Source organism: Numida meleagris, chromosome 2 (genome assembly GCF_002078875.1).
Source record: "Numida meleagris isolate 19003 breed g44 Domestic line chromosome 2, NumMel1.0, whole genome shotgun sequence".
In the NCBI taxonomy this organism is placed as follows: Eukaryota; Metazoa; Chordata; class Aves; order Galliformes; family Numididae; genus Numida; species Numida meleagris.
In genome coordinates this window covers 119,822,911-119,844,066 of record NC_034410.1, presented here as the reverse complement: position 1 = coordinate 119,844,066, position 21,156 = coordinate 119,822,911, and the positions used below count along the sequence as shown (strand labels likewise).

The following is a 21,156-nucleotide window of genomic DNA, read 5'->3' as shown; positions in this document are numbered from 1 at the left end:
AATGCTGCATAACATTTGCAACTGTTGAAATAGTTTTTGGGATGCTTAATGAGGAAACTCAGAGAGCGGTTCTACCAAGCTTATATTGTTTAAGGTCTGTCAAGACCCCCAGTGAGTTAATAAAAATAATTCTTTCACACTGGGAAAAAATGGAAGAGAAAATGAGCTGCATAAGATTTGTCTGTGACATTTAAAGTCTAAATCTGAGTTTGTCTGAGTAATTTATCTTTGGGTATTTGCAGGAGGGAGAGCAGGAGAATATGAATGAGAGCATCTCAATTGTGTTTGAGCTTTCAGATAGATGTGGAGGATTTCTGGTGACTCCATCTGGCTAGAAGGTCTATCTATGTGATCTCTTCTCCGGCAGATGGAAGATAACACTAGGAAGAGTCCTTTGATTATCAAAGCATGGGAATTACTCCAGTGCAGTATCACCCTGAGACACCTCTTTCTTTCAGAGTGACAAGTGATGTTTCTGAGATGTTAGAGAGAGCTGATTTTCCCCCTGCTGCACTGAACATGTGTATGCCAGATTTTCTTTGGCAGTATTAAACCTATCCACCTTGCCTGTCTATTGCTAGTGAGGGAAGCAATGAAAATACAAGTTATCTATGTAGATAGCATAGTGAGTACAAAGGGACTGAACAAAGAGGATGCATTTATCCCCTTCATTAATGTAGAACAATATATGTTTCTTTTGTAAAAGTGCCTGGCTTCTTGGAGTTTCTGTGAACTACTTTTTGAAATGCGTAAAAGATGATTAGACTGACATTAATTGAAGTCTTTCTTGAACATAGAGGTTCTTTCTCCAAGAACATAGCAATTTTTTTCCGCCACTGTTTTTGGCTTTCTACTTGCACATGTCTGCAACATCCCACTGAGTGCTCTCACACATCCGTCAAGATTTCACCTTGCAACATGCAGTGTTGCAAATGAACCTACTGCTGTTTTGCATTCAGATCTTTCCAGAGCTGGAGGGAGGTTACCTTCCCCATCTACTCTACCCTGGTGAGGCCACATCTGGAGTACTGTGTCCAGTTCTGGGCTCCCCAGTTCAAGATAGGGAACTTCCAGAGAAAGTCCAGTGGAGGGCTACAAAGATGATTAAGGGCTTGGAGCATCTCCCTTCTGTGGAAAGGCTGAGAGACCTGGGACTGATCAGCCTGGAGAAGACTGAGAGGGAATCTTATCAATGCTTATAAATACCTGCTGGGTGGTAGTCAAGTGGAGGGGACCAGGCTTTTTCCAACAATCCCCAGCAACAGGACAAAAGGCAATGGACGCAAACTGAAACATAAGAACTTCCATATGAATGTGAGGAAAAACTTGTTTGAGAGTGACATAGCACTGGAAGAAGGTACAAAGAGAGACTGAGGAGTTTTCTTCTCTGGAGATACTTAAAACCCTCCTGGATGCTTTCCTGTGTAACCTGCTGTAGGGAAACTGCTTTAGCAGGGTGAATGAACTACGTGATCTCCAGAGGTCTCTTCCAACCACTATAATTCTATAATTCTGTAATTTTTAAGAGTAACATTCAGCTTGTTCTTGTTAGTATCAGAAGATAATTAATGGAGACTTCTGTTAATTGCATGCCACTTCAGTGTCAGAAGGCATCTGTGAGTGTCAGTGCATGCCTGGAGGTAGAAAAGAGTAGAGTGCCATGGGAGCCGTGCTTCAGCAGAATTTCCTATGGTGTCTGAGGATGTATGTGCTGGGGAAGACAGCCTCTACTCTTTTCTGCCTGTATTGGCCTCAGTCATCACTCCACTTGCTCTGGCAGAGGCTAGGAGAAGTTGTTTGAGGTAGCCCCTTCCTACACACACATTATGCCTTTCCCAGCTTACCAATATGAAATCATTGCAGTTTGAAGTCGAGAGTTAGTGGTCTGAACTACACCTCCAGCCAAATTAATAGAGATGTATATAGATCATCTTAGGTGATGGGAATACTCATGAAGAATGTTGGCCCATATGACTCATATGAGAAGATTGTAGAGCTGTTGGAGCAGGCCCAGAGGAGGGCCGCTAAGATGATCAGAGGTCTGGTGCACCTCTCCTGTGATGAAAGGTTGAGGGTGTTGGGCTTGTTTAGCTTGGAGAAGAGAAGGCTCCAGGGAGACCTCACTGCGATCCTCCAGTACTTGAAAGGAGTTTACAAGCAGGAGGGGGATGAACTTTTTATGCAGGTAGATAGTGAGAGGACAAGGGGGAATGGATTTAAACTGAAAGAGGGGAGATTTAGTTTAGATGTTAGGAAGAAATTCTTCACTGAGAGGGTGATGAGGCACTGGCACAGGCTGCCCAGAGAAGCTGTGGATACCCCATCCCTGGAGGCATTCAAGGCCAGGCTTGATGGGTTCCTGGGCCGGCTGATCTAGTGGTTGGCAACCCTGCCCATGGCAGGGGGGGTTGGGACTAAATGATCTTTAAGATCCTCTCCAATCTATGCTATTCTGTAGTTCTACAACTCTTAACAGATGACTTTGCCTCTTTCACCACCTAACTACTATGGCCCCATATGTGACAATTTATACTTCTGCGAGCAGTCAGTGCCTCATTCCTAAGAAATCTGAGGTGGCTTGTGTGTTACAAACAGACAGGTTTACTCTCTGTGAAGTTTGCTTGCACCATTCACTGGCACATCCTGATATTGAGCTGTTTCATTTCACCTCTTGTGCCATCCTGCTTTTCAACATGAGATCCTTAATCGTAGCTCATGGCATATCTGCAGGAATTGCCATTACATGGAGCTCACTTTTGACCTTTTGCTGTCTCTCAGCCTTTGCCAGCGCTGGGCAGTACAGACCTGATGCTGTAAACGCCTGAGGTTCTGAATGTCAGACCTCAAGATCCCATCACAGATAGGGACATCAGCTGGGTAACTCTACAAACTCTACTTAAAATTAAAATGTTTACTACTTTTTATCTTTTTGTTTATTTTTTTATGGCAATATTTATAAAGCCTTTCCTGCTAAAACTTTCATAAACTTAGCTTTCTGATAATACTCCTGACAGGGCTATGTGTAATTGGCATGTGATTAATACGTACATTTAGCGGAGTTTCTTGAACACATTTCTTTTGGCAATTTTCTTGATTTTTTCTTTACTATTCATGTTGTCCCCCAAGATGCTATCTGTTTTTTTTTTCTTGGCATAACATTCATTTTGATTTTGTAGCTGATAGCATTATTATTTTATCAAATAACATGATAAATGGTTACAGCTATCCTGCCTAGCAGCCAGAGCAGTGATGCTTTCTAATGGCACACTTTACCTCTGCTGCGCTATCGCTGCCCATTTCATTATTTGCACGTTGATTACAGCTGTGCTTCTCAGGGGCTATGAAATATTCAGCAGTGTGGAGTAGTTCAAGTGCATCACAGTCCTCACAAGCAGACACCTGCCCTCAAAGGCAGGGAGGAACCAAAACCTTTGTGGATTTAAAACTGATGTGAAAAATCCTGCTTTACTTTAGCTTTCACTACACCACTGGCTGGAGATGCATGCTAATTAAAAGTTGCCACTTTTCTTACGTTTGTGATTAGATGGTACGAGAATAAGAATAAATAGCTAATGTATTTCTACCATATTTTACTGGCCATGACAAAGAAGGAAGGAAGTGTTGTGGTAAAATTGGTGTCTGCGTGTCCCTGTGAAGCAACTGGCATTATGGGTGGAGTTGAGAAAAAAGCTGTGTGTTAAGGGCAAAAACGAGCACTGCAGGTCATTTTCTCACGCTTTGTCTCTCTGCGGGAGTAGCCAGCAGTGATTGACTGAAATGTGCAATATTTTACCAAGTAGGAAGCAGATAAAATTTTTGTAAACAGGATACTTCTTCATTAAAGAAAAGAAACAATTGCATTGACCTTGACACCGAATGAGTAAGACCAGCATTGTGATAATTGAGAATGTAACCAAGCAACAGTTCTGTAGTCACTTGCACTGCATGATTTTTTGTAGAGCGTGCCAGTAATGGGGAGGCCTGAATCAGCAAAACAGCTGGTTAATGCTTACAAAAAAGGAAATTATTTCTTTGTGCAAAGGGTTTGAGTTGTAATACGTGCTTATGCTGATTGTAATTTGGGCTTACGTCAAAAGAAAGTAATTGAATCAGTATATCCTTCTGAGCAGGCAGATAGCCCGGCAGCATCTCTCATTTCTTAAGCGGCTTTAGAAACACGAGTCTCTTCTGAAAATCAGTGCTGTAGAGGAAATGGTATATTCCTTCAGAGCTAGCCTATTTTGTATCCATTTCAGTTTACGTTGGCAGTAGTTAGACTTGCCAGTCCTACTGGTTTGCACTGTACAGCCTCTGTTTGAAAAACTGGACTGCAGTTTTAACTAATTTAGTTTTGAAAGCCATTCAAGTAAGTTATTGCAACCAACCTCTGAAGAGGCGCTCTGACTTTGGTTTCAACTAGTCTTCCAGTTCTACAGCAAGACAGTTCCCTACAGAGTTAAAGGTGGAAGACTCTTTACATCTGGAATAAGCATCCAGGGAAAGGAAGGTATTTACTTCTACCTAAATCAATTTACAATTCAAATTAGTTAAATTTTTCATGTAGTCAGTGGAAAGAATATCAGGCTGAGAAGTCTGACATTTTTATTACATAGGCATAGCAGGATTGATTGCAACCGTGTGGCCACCGCATTATCCCATATCTAGAAGTATGCAACGCAAGGCTGGTGCTGAAGGAAAGTCTGCAGCCTCCACGCTTCTCTTCATGCTGCCTCTCATTGCTGCCTTCAGTTCTCTTTTTCTAGATAACCAAAACAGTACTGTCACTAAGTAACAATGAGTTTCTGGGCATGAGACTCTATAAAGTGCAGAAACCACTGCTGGATACTGTCACTGCATGGGTATAAACCACCCTGTGTACAGGTGCCTTTAATACTGATTTGGTGTATGAAATCCATAGTGTTATGAGCATATATAGATGAGATAATAAAGATTTCAAAATTCTCAGTCTAACTTCTTTGGGGGAACTTTGAAAGTTAGAAGACTTTAAGAAAAATAATGAAAATGAGTTTAAAAATGACATTAGTTATTCTGGGGCATTTCAAATAAAGGAAGGAAAAGTTTTTCTAAAAGTATTTTCCTTTGAAATTGATCTTAAATTCAAAGTAACAGGAGATAATGTATATTCTCTGCTATGTTCTTGTAGCATGGTGTAACTGAGCTGATGTTCAGAGTAGTGAAAATATCTTTTTTTTTTTTTGTAACCTAGGAGAAAACGTTTGTTGATACTGTACATCACTGGAACATCAAGCTCTACAGAGACTCTAAGGTAATTATTTATGTGATTGCTTTTTGGTTCCTGGGGTGGTCAGCTTTTGGCTTTAGTTCAGCTTTATGAAGATGCCTGCAGTTTATGAACATGCCAATGCTAAGCAATCCCACAGGAAAGCAGCAACATTACAAGTAGATTTTGCAGAAGCTTCTAATTACAGTTTCATGAACCATGATTAGCTGGGTAAGGTGCAAATGTGTGTGTGTTTGTGTGTAAAATAAAGACATGATACGTTCTGAAAATACAGTTGTTTCTACCGTTTTCAGCTGAAAGACTTGAAATCAGCTGGACACGTTTTTTATACACTTATTTAGAAAGCCTTTCCTTATCTCTTATCTCCTACCCTGCTGCTGGGTGTTTTGGTTGGTAGATCTGTTTTGGAAAGCAAACCAGTGGCTGCCTATCAGAATCTGTCATCTTTGCTTACTTTGCCAAGTTCTTAAAGGCTGCTTCTGCTGCTGTGATTGCTGTAGATGCTGCAGATCTATACATTGTGTTTGCTTGTTTGAAAGCCTTTCTGAAGGCATAGCTAATAAGGTCTCCATGTGTACAGACAGAAAATAAATAACAAAATGGACAGCCGGGAGTCATATTTTCTGTTGAATTTACAAAGCTATCGCACTACAGAGGGTATGAAGAAAAGTGCTATAGTTATGAAGTTGCCCTAGTTGTGCAGTCTGCAGCTCACATCTTGTACCTTTGCACGGGGACCAGTGAGATCAAGTCTTCAGTATGTAGGCTGGTGTTGCTTTCCGTTCATTTACTGAAGGTTTGATGAAACTTGAGCAACATCATATTTATACTGGATTACTGTCTAAATAACTGAGGACTCCCAAGACTTAGCAGATGTTGATTTTTCAAAAACTACGGTTGTTTTTTTATTCCAAGTATCTCAGACCTTGTTGTGTGGCTGTTTCTAATAAGTGATAATATGGTACTGGACCAAAGATAAATCCAGTGGCTGTAGGGCTAAACTTCTGCTTCTGGTTCTTCATAATGGCAAGGTCACAAATAGATCTTGAGAGTATTAGTTGTTTTCCTCACCTTGGCAATCATTTGCTCTTTCCCTATTTTTTTTTTTTTTTTTTGGAACTGAACTGAATTTAGGAAAAGCAAAAACATGTTATTCTGGGGAGAGAAAGACAGCTGTTTAGTTACCCACAGGCTCATCACTAGTCTGAGATTTACCTTCTCTACAAAGAATTAACTTTTCTTGGTGTTGGTGGGTTGTTGACATTTTCTAAGCTAGTGAACTTTAGCTATTTTGACTTTATCAACCAGTCAGCTGAGTGATCCCTCATATTTGCAATTTGAGGGATTTTTCTAAGCCATTGTATTAGAGCAGACCAGTAATGAAGGAGTGTTCAATTCTTCCTGAATATGAATTGTTGACTTGTGCAGTTTATTTAGTTGTATATAATGCACTCTGTGGCTCAGCTGAGAAACGCTGTGTGCACTGCAAGTCCCTTTCTTAGCACAAAGGTAACCTTGAAACTTTCCAGGGAATCAATGCTATTCTAGGGCATACCAAGCAGGAGTTCCTCACTTACAGCATGTTGATGAGACCACAAGTGAAAAACTTCAAAAGTAACCATGCTGTGCTGACTGTGTGCATGTTTCTAGCTTTTCCTAAAAGAAAGTTCAGCCTGAAGAAGAGAAGACTAAGAAGTGATCCCCTCAATGTTTATAAATATCCGAAGTGCAGGAATCAAATCATTAAGATTGGAAAAGACCTCTCAGATCTAGTCCAACCGTCCACCTACAATCAATATTACCCACTAACCATGTCCCTAAGCAATACATCTACCCTTTCCTTAAACACCTCCAGGGATGGTGACTCCAAAACCTCCCTGGGCAGCCTGTTCCAATGCCTGACCACTCTTTCTGAGAAGAAATTTTTCCTAATGTCCAACCTGAACCTCTCCTGGCGCAACTTGAGGCCATTTCCCCCTGTCCTGTCTCTGTTATATGGGAGAAGTGGCTGAATCCTACCTCGCCACAACCTCCTTTCAGTTCTAGAGAGCAATAAGGTCTTCCCTGAGCCTCTTCTCCAGACTAAACAATCCCAGTTCCCTCACTCACTCTTCATAAGACTTGTGCTCCAGACCCCTCACCAGCTTCGTTGCCCTTCTCTGGGCACGCTTCGGGCCCTCAATGTCTTTCTTGCAGTGAGAGTCCCATTACTGAGCACAGTAGTCGAGGTGCAGCCCCACTAGAGCTGAGTACAGGGGGACAGTCACCTTCATGGTTCTGTTGGCTTCACTGTTTCTGATAGAAGCCAGGATGCTGATGGCCTTTTTGGCCATGTGGGCACACTACTGGCTTGTGTTCAGCTGAATGTCAACCAGCATCCCCAAATCCTTTTCTTCCATACAGCTTTTCAGCCAGTCTGCCCCAAGGCTGTAGCATTGCATGGCATTGTTGTAACCAAAGTGCAGGACCTGACACTTGGTCTTATTGAGCCTCATACAATTGGCCTCAGCCCATCATCCAACCTGTCCAGGTCCCTCTGTAGGGCCTTCCTACCCTTGGGCACATGGACACTTCCCCCCAGCTTGATATAATCCGCAAACTTACTTGAGGGTGCACTCAATTCCCTCATGAAAATCATCAGTAAAGATATTAAGCGGGCTGGGCCCCAATAAGAAGGTCCCCTGAGGACCACCACTTGCTGGTGACACTGGTCACCAGCTAGATTTAACTCCATTCACCACCACTCTCTGGGTCTGGGCCTCCAGACAGTTTTTTACCCAGCAAGGAGTGTACCTGTCCAAACCATGGGCTACCAGCTTCTGCAGGAGAAAATGGATGGGGCCAGGCTCTTTTCAGTGGTGTGCAGCAGCAGGACAAGGGGCAATAAACACAAACTGGAGTACGGGAAGTTCCATATAAACACGAGGAAGAACTTATTTACTGTGGGGGTGATAGAGCAATGGAACAGGCAACCCAGAGAAGTTGTGGAGTCTCCTTCTCTGGAGATGCTCAAGATCTGCCTGTGGGCAAAAGATGCTCTCCTGTCCAACCTACTGTAGGCAGCCTGCCTTAGCAAAGGATTTAGACTCAGTGATCTCCAGAGGTCCCTTCCAACCCCTTTGATTCTGTTATTTGCTCAGGCAAAATTAATGGCTTTACTAATTTTGGAAAGGAGAAGCTGAGAGCATGCTCAGATACCACAGCTTGTCTCACTTGATTCTTCCAAAGCAACACTGAATGAGTTTGTGTGAATATGCTCAGCCTTTTTTTTTACTGTCCACACATAGTGCACAGATGCTTCAGTCCCAGATCTTGTGGTCAGGTTAAGTACATAATATAATAGGTGTATAATTGATGGAGGCATTTCTTCTTGGTAGTAATTTTCTTTAAAATGAATATAGAAATCAACAAACTTCACCAGACACCTTAAAGATAAAACTGATATAAAATCAGTTTAGTATCACACATGCTTCTGGTACCTTTGGAAGCCAGAGGATTGTGCAAGTTGTCTTTAATCTGCCAAAGATGAAGTGTTGTAGTTCTAAATTTCTATTCTCTGTAAACGATACTCAAATCTGGAAATGAAACACCTCTGCAAGGTGAGGGGGTTTTCTTTCTGTTTCCTGTTGAACCACTCATCATTTTGGAAACTCTGTTTGCAATAAGAGTGGGTTGACATTTCTAAAGGACCTGGATTTGCTGAGCACTTGCACAGGAAATCAGGAATTGTGAGCAAGTTATCATGCTGTGTAATAATGCATCAGTATTAGACGGACAGACAACATCTGAGCAGAGCTATAGGTCCAGTGATTTTTCTCCTTTCAGTGCAGAAAGGTTGGGGATGTTGGAGCTGAAAAGAAGGACTGATTTTGGTGAGATTAAGGGTCTTTTAAAAATCTGTATTTATTTCTCTCTCACACAACCCAGAAACAGCTGTTTGGCCTTGAGTGAGGCCGAGTGGTGAAGACAGGATCTTTTCAGCAAGGTGCTGCTGGAGAAATAGCAGCAAACTGCGCCCTGGTCATGGGGATTTTTGACTGTAAAAACCAAACAACCGACCCCGGTCACATGGCAGCCGTGGTTTGGAGAGCGGCTGAAGGGTGTTCAGATGGAGGTGAGGAAGTCAAGTGATAAAGGAGGTGGGTGGGCGGAGGAATTCTTTCAGCTCTTTACTCTGCAGAGGATCTTGTAGTCTGAAACCACACCTCAAGATGCCTCAGTGCCTGTGCAGAACAGTCTGGTTATTTCACTGGTGTTCTTCCCCTGGGTGGATATGTTTCTGGCACACTAAGGTGGAGACGTTACAGGCAGTAATCTCTCACTGACATTACAGTGTCAGTTGTAGGAAGCGTCACTATTCAATATAGCATGTAAGTATTTTTGGACAACTTATGTCATGCTACATTTTACATATAATCATGTATCAGAGCTTCCTCTCCATGCCTTTAGCATTTCACTTCCTCCAATTTGGTAAAACAGGTGTTCTCTGTCTGTGTTGATGCTGATGGGCTCCCCCATGCTAGCCTGCAATGTGAGCCTTGGAACACCTCAGCTGCAGCTTCTGCACGTCTGTATGATTTTTTCCCCAAGACATCAGGCTTCCTTCTGTTTTCTTTAGATTGCATTTCCAGATGGTCAGCTCTCTTGCATGAGTAACTGCCCCAGGCCAGGGCACGCAGCTGCAGCTCCTTGGCCTAAAAGGGTCATCAATATGTAAAGTTTGTGCTTTTCATTATGTGTATGTAGCAGGAGGAGCCACTTTGTCAGTGTGCTCCCATGGGGAAGATCTGCACTGAAAGCTCTCTGTAACAGCAGGGGAGAAAAGCCTTTTGAAGGCGACGTCCCTGGGCTGGACACCGGTGACTTGGAGTCAGTGGTCTCACAGGTCATTCATGAGTCTTGACTTTACCTCTTCCTTCTCTTCCTCTGGTGCTGTTTTGAGCTGTAGGATACGTAAAGGAGTTAAAGACCCTGCCTTGTGACGGTAGGTAAGGTTGTCTTTTTTTGACCTGTGTTGAAAAGGCAGAGTGGTCCGGATGTCCTGCAATGAATTTGCATCACTGGGGCTATGGTGGCGGATGGCAGAGCCACAACCTGTGCTGGGTGTGGAAACAGGCTTACACTGCAGGAATGACCAATGCGATTATAAAGCTGCATGAATTTACCCTGCTTTTGTTTCACATTTGATCCCAGATCCTCTGCAAAAATATAAGGTGTTTGTCGAAGAAGATATTTTTAAAATAAAATTAAGGCAGGTGTAGTAGCAGACAGCTTTATTACACAGATGTATACCAGAAGTGCTCCAAGAGGAACAGAGTAAAAGATTAGTTGCTGCCATGTCTCTGCAACATGAGTATTAGAAATTTGTAGATAAGTAATCACCAAACACTTGGCAATCAAAGAATCTATTTGCATTTTAAGAGGGCAATATTCTTCTTCAAATAAGATGCACAGTGAAATAGTGTCAGAGCTTTCTTAATGACACTCCTCTAAGCTCAGTTTAGAGAGGATTTGTTTTGTTATTAAAATTACTTCACATATTTGAGACAGACTTCAGCTCAACAACTGCCTAACACATGCTAGACACATATTGATTTTTTTGTCTTAGACCAACGTTTCCCGTGGGCATGGTATTATTTATTCATAAAGCAGAAATGATGTCTGACAGGCAGTTAGAAGGCTGTATATCTCTAGTCCAGAAACAATGTGCAAAGCTTTGCGAGGACCCCAAGAAATCAATGTGCTGATGCTGAAGAGCAGCCTTTTAATTCTGAGCACACGTTCTCACAATCATTCAGTGCGGGAAAGGAAATTTGAATAACAAATAGTTACTATTAAAACTGCAGTCCTAAATTTTCATTCATCTTTATTCCAGCTACCCAAGCCAAGGTGGAAGTAGGCGGAGAATGCAGATAGCCAAGCCCAGACACCTCTAAACCGTGAAGCAGGCTTGCTGCTCTCCCAATTTGCACGTTTGCATGTAGAGTCCTGTTAACAATACAAATTTTAAACCCAAGCATTGTTCAGAGACTCAGAACTTCCCAAAACGTGTGTGATTCATAACCACTTATTCTAATTCATATTAAATTGATGTCTGTATGGCAGATTAAAATAATAAATAGCTGGTATTTTTAGAATGTGAGTTGAAATATTTTGATAAGCTGATTGTTATGATAGACCTGCTGGAAAAAAAGTAGGCAAGAGGAGATTTGTTCTGGCATTTCTTGACTTTCCAGTACTTGGCCTTGAACCTGAATTGATTATATTGCTTGATATATTTAGGAGTTTTGAAATTTGCGTTTTTGGAGGCAACAAATCAACAAAAACCCCTCCTTTCTGTTCAGTGGGCATGAAAGTTCCCGTCTCGATTAATAAAAAAAAGTGGTGTTATTTAAAGTGAAACCAAGTTAACCTTCTGAAGCTAAGAAATTAATGTGCATTGCTTAAATCAATTTTCAGACCACCTTATAGCAATAGGGGAGGCTTTGACCTCTTCAATCCCAAGACATCACAATAAATGCAATTTTAAATCATTCAGCTGGGATGGCATAATCTGTGTCCACCCAGAACATGTAGGAGTGCCTGAAGCGTGCACACTTATTTTTTTTTTTCTCCAGGAAGTGATGTGGCCATAAGAAAGAATGAGAATAGAATACCACTGAGGTATCTTCTAGGAAATCAAATGGCTGAGCTTTCATAGGTATGAAGGCAATACCAGGAAAACACTAAAGTGTTCTCGTGTGACCCTTCTGTGGATTTGAAAATCGAATTTAATTTGACTTGATCTGAAGAAAGCATGATAAGAACGACATTTCTGTGGGCTCTTGTACATGTTGCAGTGGACACAGTTCTTGTGGTGGTTGCTATCTGATGAAAACACGTTGTCATGAAAATACGTTGTTTCTGAAAAATGCGTGCATTTTGATTTACTCTTGCCAATACCTCTGAATGCTGCCGTTAACTTGCAGGATTGACTGTGTATTTACAAGCAGGTTTCAAATAACAAATTTACTGCATATCATTACGAATATCTGAATGTTAAGTAGCAGCTTTAAATGTCAGTTTTCCAAACTGTTAAACTAGAGCTGTAATAATAATTCTTTTAATCTATTTAGATATATGGGAGGCGGTCAGTTAATAAGGTTTGTTCATCCAAAGCTCACCGCATCTCTCTGCTTGTCTGAACTCTATTTTCTTAATTTAGTTCTGTCATTACTGCTGTCAGGAACATAATTCTTTGCTCTTGACAGCAGAAGAATACGCAGCCCCAGATAAAGCACTGCAACGTGAATACACACGTTTTCTGCTTCACCAGCCTCGAGTGCTCTTCAGGACACTCAGCCAGAGGACGTCTGCACCAGGCCTGGCCACTCCAGCTCTCCCCCTTGTCAGTGGAGGGAAGTAGCTGCATTTAGGACATGGTCCATTTAACCTATTTAGGAAGCTTATTTTACTGTACAATAAGATGCATGCTGCAGGAGCCTTCCAAGGTGCTATAGTCCGAGGCGAGCTCAGGTACGCAGTTGTGGGATGGAATTCAGTGCCAGGCTGAGACAAGCATGTTTAGTTATTTATGCGCAGGCAGGTTCTCATGGGAACACAGTGTCTCCATCCGAGTTGGTGGAGTTGTAAAGCAATGCCTCTCTCTCCCTGAGCTATTTGCTGCTGCCTGCTTTGCTTCATCACCCACCATGGTTGACCAGCCAGGCACAATTTTCTTGTTATCATCATGACGGTCCTCAATGTGCTCTTCCATATTCAGTAATGTAGGACAATGGTATGCTGGCAAACTAGTGTGTTACCTACCAACTTCCTTCCCGTGTTGAACCTTACTAAATTTTAGAAGAGTGCTAAGCAAAAAAATTAAAGGTAATCCATATGTTAAACACACTTTGTTGGTGAAGTTTATCTGATTACAGTACAGTGAAAAGAGTTTACTTGGTTTTACGATGTGTTCCTAAGATGGCTTTCATCTGATGCTTTGTTGGAACTTCAGATGAAAAGTGCTTGATTTATGAAGTTTTTAACAGTAGTTTCCAAATGGAAGGAAGATTTCTTCTTCATTTTTCTATTTATATCTTTTCTTTTTCCTGAACATTAATTTATGGAACATCTACATGTTTTTATTGAAACACCTTGCTTCAAACAAACCAACAGATGTTTTGGGAGGTTTAGTAAGAAGATGTCAGAGGTCGCCCATCTCAAAGGTCAACTGCATAAAAGGCAGCATTGCTGTTGAGGTTGTCACATCATGAAAGACGAAAGTGTTTTAAGACTCGGTTTTATTACTGAGCTCAAACTGATCTCAGATTCCACTGCTCTCTTAACTTTGTACAATGGCTGAGCTAAGGAGACAACAGAAAAAACGCTATCTGAAATATTTTCCAACAGAAATAAATAGCAGGCAGTATAAATGTAAATAAATTTATCAAAGAGCAAAATAGTCCTAGAGCACAGCAGTTCCTGACTGTTGCAAACAGGTATTTTAGGAGTCATTAAAGGATGAAAACTCATGAAAATATACAACATAGCTAATAGTATGCTGGGCTTAAAAAATCAACTGTGAAAGATATTGAGGCATGTTTCTTCCTCCAGAGATGCTGGTGGGCTGAGATGTTTAGAGTCAGCCATGGGGATGCCCATGGTCATTAGGTGTTGCCATAGTCCACTGCTAAGCATGGTCCACATGAAGCCTGTGTAGCTCTTACCTTATTCAAACCTGATTTAAAATGAAATTAATTTTCTTGTGAACATTTCTGTAATATTTATCACTCCCTTTTTCAATAGTGATAGTTAAGAGGCAGTCTCTTTTATTATCCAGAGCCCACGTGGCCCATCCATGCATGTATCCCTCCAGTTCACCTGATACTAGCTTCAGCACTGACCATGTATTCAAACCAGCATCCACTTTGCTCTTGGAAAGTTAAGGGTGGGTTCTGGGCAAACATCAGCACACTTAGCTTCATTTTCTCCTTTTAATTCCCTTCTTAATATCTCCTCTGCCATAATCTCTGGGGGAAAGAAAAAAAAATTGGTTAGTGGTGTGTTACAACCACTGTCTCTTTGTCAACCGACCATATCCATTTATTATCCTTTGTTTTATGTTTGGATGTGACCCTCAGAGACAAGAACCATCTTTTTGTTCTCTCTAAGCACAGCCCCCAGTGTGCCTGTGCCCTGGCCTGTAACTCCTAGAGGCTACTGTAACCTAAGGAAGAGAAAATAATTGTGATGGCTCAGTGCTTCGCATCTTCCATGGGCTTTTTTATAGCACCGTGGGTGGAAAGTGAATGCTATTATCATACAGCAACTGTGACAAATGAAGACATATGTCCTTAATAAAGAATGTTCCTAAAATATTTCTATAAATTTTGTATGCCTGAGCTGAAGAACAAATTATCTTTTTTTTTTCTTTTTTTTTGGAGGACTTGTGGCTTTTTTCTGTATTCAATATCAGATCTCACAAGTTAGATCCTACAGTGCTTCCATTTTCAGATGTATGTTCAGTGCTGCTGTGGATCAGGGGCTTGGGAAGTGGGAGGGTTGAGTATAGATGGGATGTTTGCCTAGTGTTTCTCCAAGCATGCATATGATGCATATGAGCTCTTTGACAGAAGGACGTAGTGACCCTGTGTCACCAGTTCATTCGTAACACTCTTTGACCACAGGTTTCCTGCCATGTTCATTTTATGCTTTCCAGATTATGGAACAAAGGCAACATGAGCTAAGGGAGGCAAATCAGGCAGGCTGGGGACAGAGGACTGCTTTGGGTCTCTCCAGGCTCATGGCAAATACTGGGCTGAGCAGGGACTCTGCTTCTCTTCCTTTCTCCCGCCTGTGAACAGGGTTGAGCCACAGGAAGTAGCTGGTGGGGGCACTGGAGTGCACCAGGCATGGAGAGGTGGCAGATAAAAATAATTCAAAAATATTAAAGAAAAATTTTGTGTAAAATACCTTACTGCTACTCCTTAGTACTTTTCTTAATTGTAAGTTAAACTTCAATATCTTTTTGATTTCAGTAAACGTTTATTGAAATAGCACATTTAGTCAACAAATGTTTATTGAGGGACAATAGCCTTCCTGTAGATTGTGTACCTTATAAAAAGTCTCTACTGTGCTGTTAAAAGCATTTGTTTCCTTTTATTGAAATGTAGGGCCCACACACAATACGTGCCAATGCAGGGTGGGGGATCAAATTTTAGTTACCATTTAGTGTAGGAATATTGTAGTTTCCATTTAACCTATTTTTGAATGTCTTTGTTGGCAAATCTGAGTGTTGAACTCTTATTACACGAAATCTCATTGTGTTCCATTTCTGAAATCATGCTAAGTCTAAAATTATGGCTTTTTCGGTGAGCTTGAACATCATCATTTTAAATGTCACTGTCTGTGGCACTTTTGAGACAAGCAGGCTATCCTAAAGAGATAGGTTCCTTTTCAGTGGTGTTTATACTTCCTGATGTCTTCAGTCAAATTGTTGCTTTCTCTCTGTAAGGTAAGTAATCTTCTAGCTCTGGGTACTTTGAATTTTTGACGTCTAGAATGTCTCATCTTTTCGTGATAGAAAATGGGAGTGTATCTTTGACAGGCTGAGTCATTCAGTAATAGTGGAATGGTGTTGCTGGCATATGCTGCCAGGAAAGTTTGTAAATAGGAGAAATACATGAGCATTACTTACCATGTGTCCACTGTTTGTCATGTTGCATGTCTTCTGTATGTGCAGGATGTTTGCTTTGTCTGCGTGTATATGTGTAACGCATTTTAATTGGCACTTGACCAAACAAACACAGGGCCACTCCACAACACTTTACTGGATTGAAAGGGGCTGAAGCGTGAAAATTCAAAACATATAAAGCTCAGTCTCTAAAATATATATGACACAATATATTTCTTACTTATTGAGGAAGTCATATAATGGATCTAGAAATATAAATCATTTAAAACCGTGAAATCAGAAGTCATAGTTCAGGCTTTTCCAAATTGAATTCAAGTATATTTGAAAGGAAGGTCCCCAAGGCACAGTAAAGATAGTTTATTCTTTTTCCTCTAGGGAATCTGATCTGGACATTCATATTCTTGTGGTTTAACATGGCAGATAGCTAAGCACCACGCAGTCATTTGCTCACCTCTCCCCTCTCAGTGGGGAGGGGGGAGAGAATTGAGGGGAAAAAACAAAGTAGAACTCATGGGTTGGGATAAAAACTCTCTACTAAGACAGAAAAGGAAGAGAAAGAGTAACATGATAGTTATGATCACAGTAAATATGCACACATTTGTGTTTGTATTTATATATATAAAACAAGTGATGCGCAAGCAATTGCTGACCACCCACCGACCAATGCCCAACCAGTCCCCAAGGAGCAGCTGCCTGCCTGGCCAACTTCACACAGTTTTTAAACTTTTTTCACATGATGACATATGGTATGGAATATCCCTTTGGCCAGTTTCGGTCAGCTGTCCTGGCTTCCCCCCCCCCCTCCCCCAGCTCCTTTTGCTCCCCAGCCCCTTTGCTGGTGGGACAGCTTGAGAATCTGAAAAATGAATACATCCTTGGCTCTGTACAGAACTGCTCGGTAGCAACTAAAACATCAATGTGTTATCAGCATTGTTTTTCTCATAGAGCCAAAACATAGCATCACACCAGACACTATGAAGTGATTTTTCCTTCATGGGAAAAACCCTGGCTGAAACTGGGACAGAAATATGGAGGTGAAGAGAAGTTCAGTGCCAACAGGACTCCACCTTGGAGGATTTGCCTCTCTGCAGACACTGTCACCAAAGCTTCCCATTACAGTGATGTTTTCTGTGGTGTAGGTGTTGGATGACTCCCAGCTAGGCTCAGACTGTTCAGCTCAAGCAACCATCCAATTATACCAACTGATTCAGTAGTGACTTGACCTCCCAGTTATGTTCAGTTCTAGAATGATAGAATCATAGAATGATAGAATCACAAGGTTGGCAAGAACCTATGAGATCATCCAGTCCAACTGTCCTGCTATCACCATTTACTACCCACTTATCTACTAAATCATATCTCATAGCAAGTAGTAGTTTTTATGACTGCAACTTCCTGTATTTCATAATTACATAACTATTACTTGGGAGTTTAGATGGACTAATGTTGATAAGTTTAATCAGTTTAATATCCATATGTTTCTTCTCTAGTTTTTCTAAGGAAAATTTCTAGCACTGTCTACCCTTAACACTGCCAGGAGTTGGTGTGGGCTTGGGCTTTGCCTTAGCTCTGCATGTTCTTATATCTGTATATTGAGAGACTCTTTTCTGAAGCCATCAGAACTTTTTAAACTTATTTTGTGGCCATCCATTAAACAAAGCAAGCTACAAAGAGAGCACTGATACCAGCTTTCTTCAGAGCTACTGATGGACGCCTTTTAGAGCTAGTGAAGCTGTAGTCTGCAGCTTGCTTTGACCATCACTGTATTTGCTATTTTAAGGGCCTTTAAGTGTACCTTTGCAAATGATTGCCTTAAAGCTTTTAATATTCTTGCACTGCTGAGCAACATTTTCAGTGCTTATTCACAGCATATACTCTTGGCACAAATTCCTGCAATCCACATTAGGCAGAAATCCTCCTTGAATTAAATGGGCTTTTTGCCTGACACAGTCTTTCATTCTAAATAAATTAGCAGTAATAGGCTTGAACTATAAATTCTTTTTTTACTCTGGGCAACTTCCCTAATAATTATCTTCCACTAATAAATACTTCACCACATCAATGAGATAACAAGAGCTTTTACTTTTAATTCTTAAAACTCAGAAACCACCTTTTATTTCAGGTCTGGTTCTTTTGGAAGGGGAGTTTTGTTTGGTTTTATGGTAAGATGAAAAGCAAACTTGTGGGTATAATTAGGACATTGCCTTATGAAACTGCTGCCTTGTGATATCTGAAATTTGAAGTTCTTCCCCACTGAGCACCTTCTGCATTAGAGGCTGAGGTGGCCACTTCTAGGAAGGCTGGATTGCTTTTTTAATTTTCCAGGTATGCATTAACATTGACAACAGGCTGATTCATGCTAGACTACATTTTTAATATGGATTTAAATCCACCAGGAATCAGGGTAGTGAAACGTACTGCATGGCAGCTGGCTCAACAGCATTTTTAATCAAATAATAGATTCCAGCTGGTGGGGAGTCAACTGAGTTCTGAAGCAGATGTGACTTAACGCAGACCTTCCTCATTTCTTCAATAAAATGCATTACCTTTGCATATTAACCAAATGTGAATGGAGGAGGGGTGCTGGAGGAAAGCAAATCTGAAAGTTTGATAGAAATAAAATGAATAATTATAACCTCATATGTATATAACCTTTCTGACTTGCATGCATCAGTACAGGTTAGGGACTGACCTACTGGAGATGAGCTCTGCAGAGAAGGACTTGGTTGTCCTGATGGACAACAGGTTGGCTATGAGCCAGCAGTGTGCCCTGGTGGACAAGAAGGCCAATGGTATCCTGGGGTGCATTAAAAATAGCATGGCCAGCAGGTCAAGGGAGGTGATCGTCACCCTCTATTCTGCCCTGGTGAGGCCACATTTAGAATACTGTGTCCCATACTAGGCTCCACAGTTCAAAAAAGACAGGGATCTTCTAGAAGGAGTCCAGCGGAGGGCCACAAAGATGATCAAGGGCCTGGGACATCTCCTGTGTGAGGGAAGACTGAGTAACCTGGGTCTGTTCAACCTGGGGAGGAGAAGACTGAGAGGGGATCTGATCAGTGTTTATAAATATCTATAGGGAAATGGGATGCAAATGGATGAGGCCAGGCTCTTCTCGGTGGTGTGTAGTGGTAGGACAAGGAGTAATGGCCTAAAACTCGAACGTCTGTACAAACATACAGAAGAACTTCTTGACGGTAAGGGTGATGGAGCACTGGAACAGGTTGCCCAGAGAGGTTGGGAAGTCTCCTTCTATGGAGATATCCAAGATCTATCTGGATGCCTACCTGTGCAACCTACTGTACGAGGTAGGGTACCTGCTTTAGCAGGGGGGTTGGAATCAATGATCTCTTGAGGTCCCTTCCAACCCCTGTGATTCTGTGATTCTGTGACTTATACAAAGGAGAATATGGGGTCTTGCATTCTGTGTAACAAATTAGTTTAGACTCTTTGTATACATCCAAATACCAGAAAATGATTTCTGATTTGTAAATGTGCTTGAGATTTCAAGACTCATTCTCTGCTCTGTCCTTGAATACTACAGTTGGTGCACTTTAACTGCATATTGCTGTCAGTGCCAACAGGAGCCATCTCCAAGTCAGTTGTTAGTCTTTGTGCTTTACGTAACTGGTGAAGCCACTGCACTGTGATTTAACAGTTAACCCCAGCAGCAGTGTGTGAGTCTGTGTGGAAGTCATGGAACTGAATATTGTTTGGTCCTTTTTCAGTAACGCCTTTTTCTCTATGCTCATTAAAAGTGTAAAGATTTTGATGGAATTCAGATAATGAGGATCTTATTGATATGTAGAGCTGAAACAACGTAATTGTACTTCAAAGCCAAATATAATGGCATTGGAAAGGTTAGTGCATATTGAAAAATGTCAATAGGTGCCACATTTTCAATGGTTTTTCTTGTTATGTTCTGTCCCATGATCTAAGCTAAGCACTTAGCCAGGACAAGCAAGCCATTCATCAGTTGATGCTAGCTGGAGCTTAAATCCTGCTGTTGAAAGAAACTGCAAACATTGGCTAAAGCTCTCTCTGCTTAGAGTTTCAGCCTTGCCTGGAAGTGTTACACTGACTAATGTTCTGTCTGTTATTTTGCTGTTGGACGTTCCTTGTGAAACCAAGATGAAGTTTAGTGTCACCCCACCTGCATCAGTGGGGTTTTGGTGGGAGAAGATATTCCAGTGTCCTGCCCTCAGCTGAGAAGCATGAACCTTTCCCTTAGAAGCACCTCCTATCCCTTAGCTGGAGCTGCAGAGGTTTGATAGTTCATGCAGTCTGGCCTGAAAGTAGGGGATGAAAAGGCATGTCAGACCTGAGAGGCCCTTCCTGAGCTGAGTGATCCCTGTTCTCTCTCAGTCCTGCTGAGGTCACCCATTTTGGTAAGGAGCTGTTGCATGACAGCAGCATCAAATCCTCTCCATTTTGTGCCAAAAGTCTGCTCTGAGGTAAGTTCTCTTTAAAAGAAATCATGTATTTTTACTTTATTTGTGTGTTTAGAACTTTATCTTTGGTAAAGTCCTACAGTAGAATACTAAGGAGTAGTTTAATGTAGATGGTTGCAATTAGTTTAGATCTATTAGTCTTTGCTAGCAGGAGAATATTGATTTTGGTGTTTTTGCACTCCCTTCTGACAAGACATAGAAGTGATGAGTGAAAAACAAAGCCAGAGTGGTCTCATAATTTCAGGAAGTGTTCTGAAAATAAAAATAGGTATTTATATAGCTTCATTTTATTGCCTTTATTACTACCATCATGTTTCTGTGGCCTCTACCAGTTTCTGACAATATTACAGTATATATTTGAGATCTTTCATATTCATTTCGGTTTTGCCATGTAAGTTGCCTTGTTGTTGTATAGCTTATTGATGCCATAAGTAAGTTTAAATGATTCTGAACATAAAAAATGCGCAGAAAAAGTAAGAAGTAATCCAAGGCATGAAGAAATAGATACTAATAGGGATTTGAAGTAATAATTAGGCAAGCTTTTACATAGATGCTATTAAGAATTCATATTCAGTTTTCTGTTGTGCATTTATAGTTCGGGGGACTCATGGAAGCTTGCTTGTTTTTGTCTGTAACTGGTCCACAACAATGACAAAAAAAAAGCAACGAAATTTGTTTTGCTGCAGAATTCTAGATTTGAAACTGGCTTTTCTATCATACAAAAGCAAAACTGGACCTTTTGAAAAAAAGTGAAAAAATTAGTCTAG

General features: G+C 41.1%; 1 protein-coding gene and 1 long non-coding RNA gene across 5 annotated transcripts in view; one reads left to right on the top strand and one right to left on the bottom strand.

Annotated features, from left to right (window-relative positions):
- The window catches only part of PAG1 (phosphoprotein membrane anchor with glycosphingolipid microdomains 1), a 105,198-nt gene that overhangs the window by 21,729 nt on the left and 62,313 nt on the right, over positions 1-21,156 (top strand). The window contains exons 1-2 of one of the 4 annotated variants that reach the window (XM_021386610.1): positions 4,489-4,507; positions 5,228-5,287. The exons of 1 other annotated variant lie outside the window; for it this stretch is intronic. The gene's annotated coding sequence lies outside the window, so the exon portion shown is untranslated. Of the gene's footprint in view, positions 1-4,488; positions 4,508-5,227; positions 5,288-9,453; positions 9,634-21,156 lie in introns of those variants that run through there. 2 more of the 4 variants (XM_021386609.1, XM_021386613.1) reach the window with 2 other exon arrangements.
- Positions 13,434-18,616, bottom strand: LOC110393605. The gene is made up of 3 exons (XR_002435057.1): positions 17,006-18,616; positions 15,942-16,088; positions 13,434-14,274 (listed from the first exon to the last, which is right to left on the bottom strand). It is a non-coding gene; the product is annotated as an uncharacterized LOC110393605 (long non-coding RNA).